Genomic DNA, 19169 nt, shown 5'->3' on the forward strand with positions numbered 1-19169 from the left:
TCTGATCATGTCACCCTCTCCACTCAATAAACTCCAGTGGTTTCCTATAACCTCCAGGATCAAATATCTGTTTGGCATTCAAAACCCTTCATACCTTAGGCCCTTTCTACCTTTCCAGTTTTCTTATACCTTACTCTCTACCACACACTCTAATTCAGTGACACTGGCCTCCTTGCTGTTCCACAAACAGGATATAACTCCATTTCTTGGCTCCAGGCATTTTCTCTGACTGTCCTGCATGCCCAGAATGCTATTTCTCTTCATCTCTGCCTCCTGGCTTCCTTCAAGTCACAGTTAACATCCCACCTCCTACAGGAAGACTTTCCCAATCCCTTTAATTCTAGTGACATCTTTTAATTATTTCCTTTTTTTTTCCTGCATATACCTTATTAGTATATATTTGGTTTTGTTGTTGTAGTTTGTTTGTTTCTCCCATTAGATTGTAAGCTCCTTGAGGGCAGGGACTATCTTTTGTCTCTTTGTGTCTCCAATGCTTAGCACTGTGCCCGGAACACAGGAGGCACTTAATGGACATTTACTGATTGACAGTAGCAATATTATTTTAAAAATCATATCTGTGATTTCATATTTAAGGAGCTCCCAAGTAGAAACATCCTTCGTCAATGCCAATCAATATCTTCTCTGCAACTTATAGTCTTAGCAGGCAATATAAATGTACAGCTAAAAAACATGTTTACACCATTATGGTTTTGCATATCACATGGTTTCTAGAAACATTCTGACAAGAAAACCAAGGAATGCCTGTATATGATGGGGGGGCAGGGAGAGGGATGGAGAGCAGGTGTGAGGGCAGAGTCTGGAAAGTGGAACAATATATTGATTTTAATTGTGATTCAGTTAGGCCATCTGGACAATATTAAATTCACAAACTCACAGAGTGACTTGAGAGTCAGAAGAGGCCTCAGTGTCCCTCTCATCTCACCCATATATTAAAGGAGTCCCTACTCCAACAAGTTGAATCTCATCTTGTTAGAGTTAGTCCAATATTTTAGTCTGTCCAGATCCTATTGGATCCCGATTTTGTCAACCAGTGCATTAGTTATTCCTGCCCTGTGTTATCTGTGAATCTAATGATCCAAGTCATTTATAAAAATATTTAATACAGCACAGGGTCAAACACTGACTGCTGTGGCTCTGCCCTAGAGACTGCCTGCCATATTTAGATTGATCCATTGGCAACTACTCATTGAGTCTACCAACCAACCAGTTCTGAATCTATCTGTATTATCTCATCTACTTTCTCCACAAAAACAGAATGAGATACTTTATCAAAAGCTTTGCTAAAAACCTTAGCCAACTACATCTACAGCATTCCTCTCATCTACAATTTCATAATCCTATCAAACAAGAAAGTGAAATTAGTTTGCCATGAAACTGTTCTTGATGAAGCCAAGCTGGTTTTACTTTTCCCCTTTCTACTGGCAATGAGCCGGTTCCCCCCTTTCTACTTTAATGAGCTTTTCTAGAACTTTCCCAAGAAGCAAAGTCAAGTTCACTGGCCTATAGTTTACACACTCTGTTCACTTTCTTTTTTTGAAAACCAGTACATTTGCCCTTCTCTAATCTTGTGGCACCTCTTTTGTTTTTCATGACCTTTCAAAGATCACTGACAGTGGGCTCAGTAATGACATCTGCAAGTTCTTTCAGGATTGTGGATGTAGTTATAGACCCGGCAACTTAAATAAATCAAGGGCAGCAAGAGACTCTCTTACCATCTCCTTACTTATCCCGGAGAGCAACACCTTGTTAGTCATTTTTGTTCTGTCATTTCCAGACATTCTCTTTTGCAGAGAAAACAGAAACAAAATAATTCCTTGGCTTAGCATTCAAGATCCTTCACAAAATGGTATCTATTTATCTCTCTATTTCCTATGGTCCTACACACACCCCATATTCCAAACCCAGTGGCCTCTATTTCTTGCTCCTTGAACAGGTCACAAACCTTCCTTCCGAAGTAGTTTTGTTCATGACATTCCTCCATCTTCCCATCTACCTCTGTCAAATAATACCCTAATTCCTCATTTTGATTTATGTCCAACCCATCCCCAAAGGAACAATTCAAGACCCACCTTTATTAGAATTTCCCCAATTGTCCCAGCTTACAGTGATCCTACAGCACTCACTCTGTGTCCTGCTCATTTCCATCTGGCATATGCTATCTTGTGTTCTTATTTATTTTTTGTCTGTACATGTCTTATCTCCCTAACTAGGAGTGTAAATTCAAGAGGGTCAGGCAACCTATTTCACACTTCTTAATATTCTCAGTGTCCAGCACAGTGCCCTACAAATAACTCAATAAGTATTTACTGGTAAAGATGATATGACTTGATAATGTTACTTTGAATTCCCTAAGCACAGACCAACTGATGATGGACAGGAAGCCAAGGGTAAGAGTGTTAAATCACAGAGATAAATGAGCCTGGAATTAAACATTTGCTATTGGGAATCCAAAACCGAGTAATTCAAGCTCAGAAAATCCAGAACAGAATATATTTTCAGTTCCTCATTAGGTCGAATTCATCCATCATGTATTTTTTTCAGTAACCATTTATTACAGAAAATAATCAAAACACATTCCACCACATCCTCAAGGACTTCACGATTTAGGTCTCTTGCTTAATTCTCATTAAGTCCCAGGTACAAGTATCAGTGCTTGCTTTCAGAACTGTTTCTGTGCACTCAGTTATTTCCCTGGGGCTAGAATGAATGCTCCCTCCCCCAGGAATACTGTGATATCAGCTGGCACTGCCATTTTCAAAAATCAAAATGGAATCTCAGTTTTCTCATGCATTAGTAGTACGTTTCTCTTCAAGTTTGTTTCAAAAAATGTAAACAAACAAAAAAACCCCTTCATTTATCCTTTAATGCTCTAATTGTGTGATGATTTAAAACACAAAAAGACTCTTTCAGGAGATCAGATGATCCCTAGTACGATAGCTTAAATGTTACAGAAGGTTTTTACTTCATACAGTAAGTTACTTTTTAAAAAATCCATGTCATATTTGAATCTGTGTGAAAGTGCACTACGTTATAACAGGATTCAACCCTAACTTTTTATGGGAAGATTTGGGAGAAGGAAATGCCTGGTTTAAAACAAACAAAAAAATCAAGCAATGTCCCATGAAGACTTCTGTCACATTTGGAGGTCTATCTACCAAATAAATTGTTCTGGGAACCTCAGTGAATACCAGGTCAGTTCATAAATCATGGGCAAGGTGAATGATGCTCAGCAAATTAGTGGCTGAGTTTTCCTCAGGCAGTAACAGAATTCTGACATACTGGTTTTTCATTTTTTATTCAAGGTTCTGAATAATGCTGCAGCATTATGTCAATAGTGGCTACCCCAGCTGTCACAGATGTCAATATGATCAGGTGCATTAAATTGCACAATCTGAGTTTGCCAATAGATCTCAGGTTTCTTAGGCCAAGGCTGCAAATATACTTTACACACTTTTGCGGTGCCGAAGGGGTACTAAAATGTACAGGACGGTAAACTAATGTAGGGTCATTCAATTCTTCCAGTCACAAGAAGGTCACAGTAGTTAGAACAAAGGGACAATACTGTCAGATGGTGTAAATGGCTCCAGGTAACACATGCTGCCCTCCTCGGAGGTCCTAGGAGTCAAGGGTGGACATAACTATTCTTTACAGATGGCATCACTACAGACTTTATTTTGAACCTATATAATGCATTATATGGCATTATATAGTAGAGTAAGGCACAGAGAGCTGGACTTGGAGGGAGGACCTAGGTTCAAGTCCTCCCTCTGACACATACTAATTGTGTGAACACAACCTCTCAGTGCCCCAGGCACTGCTACAGTTAACACTGTAAGGTACAGAGTAGGTTCTGATCTGAAGTGGCAGGGGAAGTTCCCAGATAAGGAGTTTTCCCAGGTGATTCAGGGGCAGTTAGGTGCCCTTAGGTGCCAGGGGCAGTTGGGTGGCTCAGTGGATGCAGCGCCAGGCTTGGAGTCAGGAAGACTCATCTTTGTGAGTTCAAATCTGGCCTCAGATACTTTTACTAGCTGTGTGATCCTGGGCAAGTCACTTAACCCTGTCTGCCTCAGTTTCCTCATCTGTAAAATGAGCTGGAGAAGGAAATGGCAAACCACTCCACTATCTTTGCCAAGAAAACCCCAAATGAAGAGTTGTATGTGATTGAAATGACTGAACAACAACAAAAAGATTATTAAACTACAGGTCTCTTTTGTTCCCTACCCCCACCTCAAAGTACTTATGATGTAATAATGTGATTACACCAAATTGTCTATATGTCATATTCCCTGGCTAGTCTATAAGCTCTGCGAGAATGGGGATAGTGTTTTCTTGCTGTTGGTCTATTGCTAGTAAGTGTTTGAGGCTTCATTTGAACTCAGGTCTTCCTGGCTCCAGGCCAGGCCTGGCACTCTGTCTATTGAGCCACCTAGCAGCCTAATAGCGTCTTACTCAGTTTTTTTATTTGTAAGAGAGTGGGTTGAACTAGATAAGAGATTTATAGCTAGACGGGACTTTAGACATCTTCTAGTCTTACCCCCTCATTTTACAGATGAAGAAACTGAGGCCCAGGGAGATTAAGTGACTTTCCAAATATCCCAAGGGTAGTGACAGATGCAGGATTTGAATCAAGGTCTCCTGACGTCAAAACCCGTACACTTTCCACTGTACCACACTGAATTTCCTTTGTGCTCTGGATCAACAGCCCTATGACATAAACTATGCACGTATGTCTCATCTATTCCCTTCATTGTACACAATAGCTGCTTAATAAACCAAGGAATAAACTAAGTTACTTGGTTAATAAGTGCTGCATCTGTTTGTAGATGTCTCAGGAATTCCTACACCTCCATTCTTCATACTGAGAGGCCACTCCATGTCTTCTTTCCTACCTTTCATGCCCATTTGACATGTTTGCACCATTTCTAGCTTATTCTGGGTGGCCAGGCCGCTGACTTATTTATTGCCCTTTGCAACCACTGCTGGCATTCACCATTTCCACAGATCTCTTTCCTGCAGGTAACCTGCAAGGTACCCACAGAGGTGAGTTCTGCACTTCAAGGATAACCAAGAGGGGACTCTACTTGGCCAGCTTTACCTATGAGCGCTGATGAATTAAAAGCCCTACCAAGCTTCCCTTGGGATTCTTTAAGGAAGCCATACTATTTTTTTTAAAAGAAGAATTAATGAAGATGAATAGCTATAATTTATGCTTGTGGAGATGAAAATGAAAGAACACAGCCCAGAGACCTGTGAGATTACAAATGAAATACCATCCAGAACAAATAACAATGAACAGTAATTTCTGACAAAATAATTTACCAAATAGCAGAAAACATAGAAAGGAGCTCCTAGAATGGGAAAGGTAAGGAAGGGCTAAAGATTGGGTTTCATTGGCCTAAAGAAAAGAGGGCTGAAGTCAAGGCCTGGGGAGGTTAGGGTTGCATGGGGGCTGCTGCAAATGTAGGCGAGGTTGCTGCATAAGTGACAGTAACCAGCTGTTCTCCCTTTCCACTGTGGCCAGGAAAAGACAGACTGGACTTAAATTAGCAAAAGAAGGACTCTGGTTAGAATTCACAGGCTCAAGAGGGTTGAGACACTAGACCATATCACTAATGGAAACGGCAGAGCCTCTTTCAAGAAAAAGTGTAGGCAGCAATCTCTCTGCGTGGTTTAAATGTAGTTTTCCCTGAAGGTAGAAGAACATAAGGGACGAACTCTCAATAATGGAGCCTATTTATTCCAAAGGAAATACAATATTTTTCTGATGACCCATATGATAAAATGTACTATGGATAGAGAGGATTAAGAGGGAGAGAGAGGAAGAATAAGAAATATCTATGACCTACTGACCTTGGAAACCTTGCCTTGTGATTTGGCACCACAGGAACTTGGCCAATAGTGCTTTCAGGAGGTTGTCTCCATCCTTGCCCATTAAGGTCCTTTTTCCAGCCTCCTGATTCTATGGTTTCTTTTCCTGTTAATCCTAAAGATGAATCAGAAATAGACAGAGTTGATAGGCAGAATTTTCATGTTTCACATTTATAAACTGGGTTTCAATGGGGATAAGTGATGTGACCAAAGTGTACATAAAAAATTATTGGGAGCCTAGGAGGAAGTCATCACCATCAAAGTTGAAATCCAAAATTTAAAATGCTCATTCATCAGCAAAAAATTATTAAGCACAGCAAAAATTTGTTTCACTGGTACATACAAACAAATGCCATAAAGAAATATTACTGATGAAGCAGTATTTTAATACATGGTTCCCTCTTGGTTGAGTAAATATCCCTTTCCCAATTATGGAAGTATTGTAGAAAACTAGAGGCGTTTACAAAAGAGATTCATTCAGACACAGCATAGCTTCAACCAGTGCCAGCCTTTTGGTAAGCAAAGGAAGAGTACTATATTGTCACTGAATTTATTTTTATTTGTTGGGGGGTTAACTGAACATAACTAACAATTACATAATTCTAAGAACTTTTCTGTTAAAAAAAACCAATGCCACAATACAACGGAATGGGGCAGCTAGGTGGCGCAGTGGACAGAGCACTGGCCCTGGAGTCAGGAGGACCTGAGTTCAAATCCGGCCTCATCTGAGGCTGTGCGACTCTGGGCAAGTCACTTAACCCCAACTGCCTCACTAAAAAAATAAAAAAAATAAAGTCCTCTCACAATACAATGGAACAAGTTAAATGGGAAAACAAAAGGGTCCCAGATTCTGAACTTAGGGCTTTGTCCCAGTTCTGCCACTAACAAACTATATGGCCTCTGGTAAGTCACTTTGCCTATCTGGGTCCTAATGTAGTGGCCATTCCATACACCTGTAATGCAGTCTGTTCTTACCCCTGCCTGCCTCCTAGAATTCCTTTCTTCCTTTAAGATGCAGCTAAGGCATCATCTTCTCCCAAACTACCTTCCACATCGGGAGTTAGGGGCACAGTGCCCCATGATCTGAAAAACCTGTTTAAAATTTTTTGGCCCTCCCTTCATACCAGAGAAGAAGTTTGAATTTTTTCTTTTTCTTTTATGGGTGTTTACAGTAGCTTATTGTAAATTTTAGGTTAAGTATTTGGTCATAAGCTCTGTGTTGCATGCTGGCCTTCTTGTATCGTCTGTGGCTTTCACAAAATTCCCCCAAAATTCCCATTTAATTTCTAATGCTGACCTGCAATATATTGAAACCAGGATGGGGAAAGTCACAATGTACTTTCAATATGTTTGTATTAATTCAGTTTATACATTTGCTGTACATATATGTATATTTTGTAAGTATTTCTTGTTTCTCTCATTATAATGTAAGCTTCTTTCAAATAGGGATTATTTCATTCTTTATATTTCTATCCCCAATGCCAAGCATAATACCTAGGACATAAGTGCTAAATAAATGCCTATTGATTAACTGATTTGTACAATGAGAGGACTGGCATAGAAGATCTCTGAGGTTCCTTATAACTCTAGATTTTAATGAATCTATGATTATTGTGCATTTTAGAAGGCAATTTCTTTCTGTACCTACTGTTGCCTAAAAATTCCATTTCACTTGTAACATGCATATTTTAAGCAATGGCCTAATTATGAACATCAGTTGCTGCATTATGTCATAGATACAGGTACATTTTTCATGGGGCATGGGTCTTAAGGATTTAGTCCTTCTACTTCATGCTCTTACAAGTCGAGACAGAAGTCTGTCTTGTTTTCACCAAAGTCCAGGCTGGATTCAGGAGGACCTGAGTTCAAATCCGGCCTCAGACACATAACACTTACTAGCTGTGTGACCCTGGGTAAGTCACTCATTGCCTAGACAAACAAACAAACAAAAAAAACCCAAGAAAATAAAACAAACCAAAGTCTGGGCCCACATCCACACAATAGAGATGTATTCCTATGCTTATCTTCAAAGACTATTGAGAGGAAGATGGTTATTTGCCCTCTCAGATTGCAGAGGAAGGAAGAAAAAAAAAGTATTTATTAAGCATCGAATATATACCAGGCAATGTGCTAAATGCTTTACAAATATTGTCTTGTTTAATTTTCTCAAAAACCCTGGGAAGTAGGGTGCTGTACTTATCCCCATTTTACAGTCAAGGAAACTGAGGCAGACAGGTTAAGTGACTAGTCCTGGATCATACAGTTGGTAAACATCAGAGGTGAGATTTGGACTCGAGTCTTCCTGACTCCAGGCCCAGCATTCCATTCACGGCACCATCCAGCTGCCTCTAGAGTTGTTTTCTCCTGCTTCTCTTCTTTATTGTCACTGTCTGATATTTTCATCCACTTCTGATCTACAGGCCTTCTTTGAATCATCACCACTGCCTACGGTTGCCAATGCTGTTAGGTTTTGTTTCTGCTACTCTCTTCCTTCTTATCTCCTTTCTTTTTATTTCTTGCTTATACGTCTCCTGCTGCTTTTACTCTGCTCCAGAGTAAAAATAAAGTTCTTTGTAAATATAGTTGCATCCTACGTTTTAGATTTGAAAAGATCCTTAGAGATCATCTATGTCTAAGCTTCTCATTTTACAGACAGGGAAACTGAGGCTTATCAACAAATAGGTCAGACTTTCTATCTGCTTTCTGTATGACCCCTGGACAAGTTATTTAACTTCCTGGGCCTCATTTTCCTCATCCGTAAAATAAAGGTGTTGGATTAGACAGATTCTAAGGTTCTAACTCTACAATCAATTCGTTGATCCACTCTATAAAGTAGATACTCCTAAGTGAAAATCACCTTCTCTTCTTAACTCCATGGACAGCACTTTGCACCTCTTATTGGATCTTCATATTTTCTTTGAATTACAGTTACCTCCATACATAACCTATATCCTCTCCTATGATCAATCAATCAAATGATCTACAAGCATTTATATTTATTAAGCACTCATAATGTGCCAAGCATTGTAGTAGGCGCTGGCGATCCAAAGACAAAAAGGAAGAAGACCCTGCCCTTAGGATGCCTGCATTTCATTTGAGGGAGGATAAAAATAAACATAAATAAAATCTATAAAATATTATACAAAAATAATATAAGGGGGAAGGTAGGTGGATAGAGCCCTGGCCTTAGAGTCAGGAGGACCTGAGTTCCAATTCAGCCTCAGACTCTTGACACTTACTAGCTGTGTGACCTTGGGCAAGTCACTTAACCTTGATTGCCTCACCAAAAAGCAAAACAAACAAACAAATAAAAAGAATACAAGTTAAATTTGGGGGAGGTAGAAGGCATCAGCATCTGGGAGGATTTGGAAAGGCTTCATGGAGTCGTCACTTGAACAGAGCTTTGAAGGAAAACAGGGAAATCTAAAGGTGAAGATGAGGTGGGAATGCATTTGAGGCCTGGAGGATGGCAAATGCAAAGGACAAAAGAGATGGAGAGTAGAATGCAAGGAACAATATGGAGGCCTACTAGGCAGGACCATAAAGTTTAGGAAGGGGATTAATGGCTTATGGAAAAGTGGACTGGAGCAACATTGTGAAAGGTTAAAAAACTAAGCAGAGGAACTTAGATTTGATCCCAGAGACAATGAGAAGACTTTGGAATTTACTGAAGGTGGGGTATGTGTGTGATATGGTCAGACCCACAATTCAGGAAAATTGCTTTGGCAACTGTGTGAAAGAATCCTACAAACCTATGAGTTTATGAGTCTATGACCCTGTGATATTTCTAAGGGTAGAGGTTAGGCAGGGGAGGACCTACTCTGAGGAATTCTGCTTAGAGACCCAGAATTTAAGTGAACGCCAAGGTGGAAAAATGAATAGCACACTGCAGCAAACCTTTGACTAAACTTTTGGAATTCAGCCAGTTTTCATTACTGAACTGAAATTCACTGGCAAAGGACCCAGGCCACCTTTTCTTGACTTGGGCTATGCCTCAAGAGGGACTGAACTGAAAGCAGATGTCCGTGAGTTGAAAGTGAGTTAAAGAAAGCTCCGTGTTCTCATCAGGGCCATGTGCCTTACTATGAGATAAGAAGCATGCCCCATATTCATAAGGATGAGGCAAAGACAACACGTTTTTCTTTTCATTTGGAGTTCCCATTTTTCAGGCCTCAAAACCTGGCTGACCCCTGGCACCACCTGTCTTACCCCTCTGGAAAACTTTTTTTTTATTTCTCTGAAAAAAAATCATATTTACAACTTCTGAAAAACTGCTGCCCCAGCCCCAACCAGGCCTAAAAGGCTAACCTACTGATTTAACTGCTTGATGTGTGCCTGAAGTCTAATTTAAGCTGAAGTATGAATCATATTTTTAGTGAACGACTCGTGCCCTGTTCACATGAGGCTTGCAAAGTTGGTCCAAAGAGCAGCATTTAACAGAGTCCTAAGTTCAGGCTTATGTGAGTCATATACTTGTCGGCAAAAATCTCTTTCCCTAGGATTCCTAAGTCTGTTAGCAATATACAAGCAAGAGCTAGAAATGAAACAGTCATATTAAGGCATTTATAGGTAAAGGAAGTGCACTTGAGCAAAGAGGGGACTGTTTCTAAATTAATCAGTCCCATCAATCAGCTCTCAAGGGTTTATTAAGTGTCTCCTCTGTGCACAGAGCTGGCAGAGAAAACCTTGGCCTGAGATCTGAAACACAAGATAAAAATAAGGGCCAGTCCTTGGAACGTAGGCCAAAACATTACAATCACCAGGTCTGCACTTTGGGAAACGACCCTTGTCTTTCAGCACTACTACATACATGTAAGGTCTGTGACCGAGTTCAGGTCTAGGTTGAAGAAGCATTTGAGACTCTTGTTTTGGCCTGGCCTCTGTGCCTTAAGTTGTATGATTAGACCATAGGCTAAGAGGAGTCTTCCTCTGGTGTTTTTTTCACAGTATGTGACCCATGCTATCATCAGCATCATTTTTAGGTTTGACCCACAAAAAATACCTCATATTGGACACAGGAAGCACAATGAAATACAACTGGACGTGTTCAACTGGAAAGTTCTGGAGCTAACAAATAATTCCTGAATCCTCGACACAATGGCCCTGTCATACCTGCTATTCATCCCTACTGCCTTCTTAGACAAGGACAATGTCCCTTAGTTTGCTTAATAGGCTGCAAGAGGCTCTGGAAAGGATTACATCACCCTTATGATAACTGTAATAGTATGACTATAATCATCTATTGTGAACTCTTGCTTTTCATCACCAAGGCTAATTAGGGAAATTCTCCTCTCCACCCCTACCCCCCAAAGAAAAAGTTAATTTAAAGAAAATGAAGAAGAGGCAGAGAAGGGATCACACTCACCTCTGATTTCTCCCTCCCTCCAGAATTACTGCCCAGCCTGACCATTCAAACAATGGCTAAGTCTTGTTGTTTCTATCTCTGTAATATCATACAGTATCCCTGTCTCCCAACTTCCCCTGTCACCCATCCATTCCAGGTCCCTATTAACTGTTGCCTAGATGATTACCTACAATGGGGACAGCTAGGGGGCAGCAGTGGGCAAAGTGCTGAGCCTGGAGTCAAGAAGACTCCTATTTAGGAGTTCAAATCTGGACTCAATCACTTCTTAGTTGTGAAAGCCTAGGCAGGTCACTTAACCCTACTTGCCTCAGTTTCCTCATCTGTAAAATGAGTTGGAGAAGGAAATGGCAAACCACTCCACTATCTCTGCCAAGAAAACCCCAAATGGCATCATGGAGTGTTAGACCTGATTGAAACGATTGAACAACCAAAGCAACATAGGATTACAAGAGTATCTTAATTGGTGCCCTGTTTCCCATTTCATGCCCTATAATTCATCCTCTATACCACGGACAGATTTGTCTTAATGTAAAGTACTATTCCTTTTGGGTACTGCTCTTTCACACTGCAGCAGTTTGGTGCTGAAGGGGGTGGAAAAAGTACTTTTGCCATAAATAAAGATAGCTTAATTCAACAGACAAAGGATGTAAGGTCTTACCTCTTTCCACAAATGAACACTTTAGAGGCTAAAAATAGTAGAAAAAGGAGCTTTAATTAAAAAAAAACCTGCTAGATCTGAATATAAGGACATAGTTTTCAGATAAGTGATAAGCAATTTGGTTACAAAAGTTACAGAAAGTAAATTGTTGAATAAATGTAAGGGCAGGATCACCATGCTAAGGATTTAGGGTCATGCTTCTTTTGGATGTGAACAGTTTAAAGAGTACAGAAAAAAAAAACACCTTTATTTATTAAAAACTGTTAAAATTCAAGTATGAAGTAATTTTCAGAGAGAGACTCTTTTTAAAGTGAACCTCTTTGAAAACTACAGAATGAATGGAGCTGCAGGACATTGTATCCCCTCCACTCATTTCCACATAACTATTTTAAGGTGTAAGAAGGTAAAACTCAAAAATGAAAAATCAAACAACTGGACACTATGGGGTGATTAATAAAGGCCATCCACACACTTAGTTCCTTTTATACACTAAGTATGTAATAAATGCTGGTGCTTTGCTTCATGATCCACTCTATAAAGTAGATACTCCTAAGTGAAAATCACCTTCTCTTCTTAACTCCACCTCTTATTGGATCTTCATATTTTCTTTCAATTACAGTTACCTACATACATATCCTATGTCCTCTCCTACATTGTAAACTTCATTACAGCAGAGACTATTTTACTGTATTTACCCCTGCCACCCCCCAAGTACATTTTGTTGCTCAGTCATTTTTCAGTCAGGTCCAGCTCTTCATGATCCCATTTATGGTTTTCTTGGCAAAGATACCAGAGTGGTTCACCATTTCCTTCTCCAGCTCATTTTACAGATGAGGGAACTGACTTGCCCAGGGTCACATAGCTAGTGTCTGAAGCCACATTTGAACTCAGGAAGATGCATCTTCCTGACCCTAGGTTTGGCGCTCTATCCACTGAGCCACCTAGCTGCCCAAGCCCAAGTACATAGCACATACTAAACATTTAACATTTATTAAATATCTGTTTCTAGGAATTCATAGTGCTACAAAAATAAGCGAACAAGCAACAAAACCATTATTACCCAAGTCTTCAAAGAGCTTTTAAAAAAAATGTCCCATCCCCCACATTACTTTACTATTGAAGAGAACAGAGAGATGGATTACTCTATACATATTATGTAAATATGAGTTAACATATTAAAAACCCCAGTTCTTTCATCTTTATTGTTTTTCAGAAGTATGAACAAGATCCAGAAAGATGAGGAACAAGATGTACTAACACTACTTTATCCCTCTTCTCCCATCATAAATGAATACTAAACTGTCTAGAATAAAATTAGGGGGCAGCTAGGTGGCATAGTGCATAAAGTGCCAGCCTTGGAGTCTTGAAGACCTGAATTCAAATTTGGCATGAGACACTTACTAACTGTGTGATCCTCAGTAAGTCACTTAATCCTGTTTACCTCAGTTTCCTCATCCGTAAAATTAGCTGAAGAAAGAAATGGCAAATTATTCCAGTATCTTTGGTGTCACAAAGAATTAGATTTGACTGAAACAACTGAACACAAAAAAATAGAAGAAACCTTAAGGATTATCTAATCCAGGGTGTTTAATCTGTAGTCTGCTAATCCTTTGGGATCCATGATCATATTTTAAGAGGTCTTTAGACTTGGATGGGAAAAGAATTACATCTTTACTTTCACTAATTCCCAACTAAAATTCAGCAATTCCTTCAATTATGAATGTAGGTAACAAACCACAGTGGTATTAGGCTTCATCAGTTTGCCAAAGGGACACAGGTCAGTATCCCTGATCAAGTCTAATCGCTTATTTACACAAACAGGAAACTGTGACCTAGAGAGCTTGAGTCAACTAATGTTAATAGCAAGCTATGAATATTAACAGTACCATATAATAGAAAGGATGAGCTTAGATGGTTGTGTTATTTAACCTTTGTGAATCACAATCAGTTCTCTACCACATAACCAATCTAACCTTTTCCTCTTGCAGGTGGGTAAACTGAGGCCAGTGGAAGTTAAGTGACTTGCCCAAGGTCATATAGAGAGCATGAGATGTGAATCTGGATCCTATGACTTTGGAGTCAGTGTTATTTCCACTCTACCCCACGGACTTGTATGGCAAACTTCTAATCATTTTCTTACTGTCATTTATTCATTGCCATTTAGGAGCTAGACTAGCTTATAGCTCTATGGTGCCTGAGATTTGATATTTCTCGAAAGAATTGTCCTGTGCAACATTCACATTCCTGTTGCTCAATCACGTTTTTGGTTTTGCTCTTGTTTTGGCAAGAAGCCAAATGGCACTCATGTCCTTCAATCTTTCAGACAAATAGGTGAAACAGTGCTAGCTGGAAGGAATTCTGTCCAACAAAACAGGCAATAATGTGTGTTAAAATTATTAAAAACAGTATCACTCAACATTTAAATGTCTACTTCGTGTAAGGCACTGTATCCTGAATGACATTTCACTGACACTTGAAGATGATTCTGTTCCCTGTGACATGCTTCATCTCCCATGGAACAATGTGGCAGGAAGTATTTTAACAGCTTGGTGATGAGGAGTCTAACTGATAAGCCAGTCCCGAGGAATACAGAGATCTCTGCTCTACTACTCTGACAGACCATTCCATGTAGAAAGTACCTTTGGGATCATTTTCTCCAACTTATTCATTTTATATATTAGGAAACCGAGGCCCAAAGAGGTTAGATTACTTGCTCAAAGCTACCTACTGAATCAGTGGCAGAACAAGGATGCCTTTTAACTGTCCAACCCCCTAAGAAAAACTTCTGGCCTTTTGGGGGCTATAGCACTTAAGAAGGATATGGGGAATTTGAAGTAGAGGTAGCAGAGACCAACAAAAATACCTGAAAGGTGGAAAACAGAACCTATGGAGAAATTTTTCTTAACTAGGAACATACAAGAGATTTTTTTTTTTTGAAGGATGGTCTCATGTTTTCCCTTATCACCAATGATCAAAAAAGAAAAAAGAACTTTAACACTAGAATGACCGAACATGTCAACTGACATTAACATTTTTATCATAATTTTACTTTGAATGTACCTATCTCTTTTCTTTGATGTATGATTTAAAAATATACAAGTCAGTGTGGAAATAACACTGACTCCAAAGTCATAGGATCCAGATTGAAATCTGTAAGAGGAAAAGGTTAGATTAGATGGCCTCTGAGGTACCGTTTAGGTGACAAAGTGCATAGGGTGCCGAACTTGGAGTCAGTAAGACTTGAGTTCAAATCCCATCTCAGACACTTGCTATCTGTGTGAAGCTGAGCAAATCACTTAACTCTCTGAGCCTCAGATTCCTCATCTATAAAATGGGATAATAATAACACTTATCTCAGGGTTGTAGACATGATAAAATGAGATAAAGTATTTTGAAAACCTCAAGTTGCTATGCATATTTTAGTTATTATTAGCTATTAGTTTATAACCTGAACTACTGTCCTCAATATTTTTTTTAAATTTGCTGTTTATTTATTTTTAAATTAAAAAAAAATGAGTTCCTTTGGGCATAGTTTCAAATTGTTCTCCAGAATGGCTGGATCAGTTCACAATTCCACCAATAGTGCATTAGTGTCCCTATCTTTCCACATTCCTGTCAGCTTTTGTCATTTTCCTTTTCTGTTATGTTAGCCAATCTCATAGGTATCAGGTGGTACCTCAAAGTTGTTTTAATTTGTATTTCTCTAATCAATAGTGATTTAAAGCATTTTTTTCATTTGACTAGAGATAGCTTTGATTTCTTCTTCTAAAAACTGCCTGTTCATATCCTTTGATCATTTATCAACTGGGGAATGGCTCGTATGTTTATAAAGTTGTCTCAGTTCCTCATATATTTGAAAAATGAGGCGTTTATCAGAGAAACTTATAAAAATTCTTTCCCAGTTTCCTGTTTACCTTCTAATTTTGCCTGCATTGATTTTGTTTGTGCAATACCTTTTTAATTCCATGTAATCAAAATTAACCATTATATTTCCTGTGATCCTCTCTATCTCCTGTTTGGTCATAAACTCTTACCTTATCCATAGCTCTGACAGTTAAAATTTTCCATACTCCCCCAATCTGTTTATGATATCACCCTTTATGTCTAAATGATGTACCCATTTTGACCTTATCTTGGTATATGGTATGAGATATTGGTCTTTGTCTAGTTTCTGCCAAACTGCTTTCTAGTTTTACCAGAAAATTTTGTCAAATACTGAGCTTTTGCCCCCAAAGTTAGACCTTTGGGTTTATCAAACACTAGATTAGTATGGTCATTTACTATTGTGTATTTTGTACCTCATCTATTCCACTAATCCATTATTCTATTTCTTAGTCAGTACTAGATTGTTTTCATGATTATTGCTTTGTTTGAAATCTGGTACTGATAGGCTATCTTCCTTCATATTTTTCCATTAATTCCCTTCATATTCTTGACTTTTTGTTTTTCCAGGTGGATTTTATTTTATTTTCCAGATCTATAAAAGAATTCTTTGGTAGTTTGGTATGGCACTCAATAAATAAATAATTTAGGTGCTATTGTCATTTTTATTATATTGGCTCAGCCTATTCGTGAGCAATGAATATTTCTACAATTGTATAGATCTGTTTTTATTTGTGTGAAACGTGTTTTATAACTGTGTTCATATGGTTCCTGGGTTGGTCTTGGTAGGTAGACTCCCAAATATATTATGTTGTCTGCAGCTATTTTAAATAGAATTTCTCTCTCTGTTTCTTCTTAGTGGGTTTTGTTGGCAAAATATAGATATGTGGATGATTTATGTGAGTTTGTTTTATTATCCTGCAGCTTTGCTAAAGTTGTTGATTGTTTCAGCTAGTTTTTTAGTTGATTCTTTAGAGTATTCTAAGTATACCATCATATCATCTGTAAAGATTTTGTTTTCTTATTGCCCATTCTTATTGCTTCAATTTCCTCTTTTTTGTCTTATTGCTATATCTGGCATTCCTCATATGATATTAAATAATAGATATAATGGTTATAATGGACATCCTTGTTTCACTTCTGATTTTATTGGGAAGGCATCTAGTTTATCACCATTACAAATAATGCTTGCTCTTGGTTTTAGTTAGAACCTACTTATCATTTTAAGAAAAGCCCCATTTGGCGGCAGCTAGGTGGCCCAGTGGATAGAGTACTGGCCCTGGATTCAGGAGGACCCAAGTTCAAATCCGGCCTCAAGACACATAACACTTACTAGCTGTGTGACCCTGGGCAAGTCACTTAACCCCGCTGCCTAGCTGAAAAAGAAAAGCCCCATTTACTGTTATGCCTCTTAGTGTTTTTTTAATAGAAATGGGTATTGTGCTTTGTCAAAAGCTTTTTCTGCATCTACTGAGATAATCATTAGATTTTTGTTACTTTTGTTATTGCTATAAGCAATTATGCTTACAGCTTTCCTAATATTGAATTAGTCCTGCATTCCTGGTATAAATCTCACATGGTCACAGAATATGATCTTTGTGATATGTTGCTATAAACCCCTGGCTAGTATTTTGTTTAAAATTCTTTGTACTAATGTTCATGAGGGGAATTGGACTATAGTTTGTTGCTCTGTTTTTGCTTTCTCTGGCATCCACAAGAATTGTGAATAATAAGATTCTCTGAGCCCTCACACCATGCTCTATGACTGAACTCTTCCCTTCAAAGATCACAAGATTCCTCATCTGATGCTGCCCCTCTGGACTTTAGCATTTCCATCTTACCCAATTCCCTTGCTGCGTGGTCTTCTTTGCTATTTTTGAAAAAAAAATGTTTATACTTTCTAGAGTAGCCTATAAAAATAATGCACAAATATTTTAAAAATAGAGAGCAAAATGAGCTCATTTGAATAATAAATTCACAAATACGGGTTAGAGTCTAAGGGTAAATGCTCACTGTGGTCATGAGAGGGTACAAGAGCTCTCAATCTGGGATCTAAGGAAAACTAGTTTGTTAGTTTAGGATTTCTCTCTCCAAAGAGTAGATCTTTGAAAGCTGTTTATCCTTAACTATATAGGACAGAACTTAACTCCCAGGCCATAGTCACCAATTTAATCCTTTGAAAGGTGCTGTTAAGATCATGAATGACTAGAAATCAAATAAGCTTAAATATTTCATCTGAAATGAGACAGAACCCAAAGCAGCAGCCATGGCTTTGTTGGGCTAATGCTGTGGATGGAATGAGTCCAGCGTACTTGGAGTGAGCTTTTTCATCTTTCAGCACCTAGGCAGGAATTTTTAAAAGTGTTCTCTATCTCATCCTGACATTGTTTTGAATCCCACTTCTGGATAATAAAAGTGCTGTGCTGTCATTTAAGAAGTAAAAAGAAGGATGAAAGATTTTACAACAAATTACTGGATAATGCATGTGTTGCATAATCTGACAATTGTTCTATTGTTGTTATGACATTAAAAAATATTTAGCATGGTCACTCACTCCTTTATTGATAAATATGTACCAGGATCATAAAAACTGGTCAAATGTTTAATTTTGGTATTTGAAGAAATAAAAATTGCGGATAATAAAGTTTGTATATGAAAATCCATGGTTTCAGAGCATTAACTGCTTTTCCATTGGTGCCCATTTCTAAATTTAAGGGGTACCATTGGTTAAAGGTATTGCTTCATAAGCTCTTTTGAAAAATAAAACTGAGAGTTCTTAAATGACCCAATCTTAGAGTTCTTCAATGACTCATTCTCACATATAGGAATTGAACAGGTCATAAAGAAACTATCAAGGAGAAAAAAACAATGAAAAAATAAGCTGACCTACAGATTTACTAGTTAATTTTTATCAAATATTTAAGAACAATTAATATCTATGCCATAAAAATATCCACAATCATCAACAGAAAAGGCATTCTACTAAACTCCTTTTTATGAGACAATTATGTTCTGATAAACAAACCAGGAAGGAATAAACCAGAAATGGGGGACTTTGTCTATTAAACAAACTATATAATCACACTAATGAATATCAACACAAAAATCTGAAATAAAATCTTAGCAAAGAAACTACAGCAGCATAATAAAAAAATTCACTTATAACAAAGTTGAATTCATACCAGGGTTGGAAAGATGGTTTAAAATTAGGGGGAAAATGTCATTAATCAAATGATGAACAAAAGCGATAAAAAATCACATGAAAGAGCCATAGACAAAACATTTGACCAAAGAAAACATCAATTTTGGCTAAAAAAAATCCCCAAAGTACAAGCACTGTAAGATCTTTATTTAATATATTTTATACATATATAA

General features: G+C 38.2%; 1 long non-coding RNA gene across 1 annotated transcript in view; it reads right to left on the reverse strand.

Moving 5' to 3' along the window:
* Positions 1–19169, reverse strand: part of LOC110215182 (uncharacterized) — a 176746-nt gene that overhangs the window by 105103 nt on the left and 52474 nt on the right. Inside the window, exon 2 of the long non-coding RNA XR_013486149.1 lies at positions 5872–6004. This is a non-coding gene — a long non-coding RNA (uncharacterized LOC110215182). The remainder of the gene's footprint in view (positions 1–5871; positions 6005–19169) is intronic.

Source organism: Phascolarctos cinereus, unplaced genomic scaffold (assembly GCF_003287225.1).
Source record: "Phascolarctos cinereus isolate Bilbo 61053 unplaced genomic scaffold, phaCin_HiC Scaffold_4;HRSCAF=312, whole genome shotgun sequence".
Lineage (NCBI taxonomy): Eukaryota > Metazoa > Chordata > Mammalia > Diprotodontia > Phascolarctidae > Phascolarctos > Phascolarctos cinereus.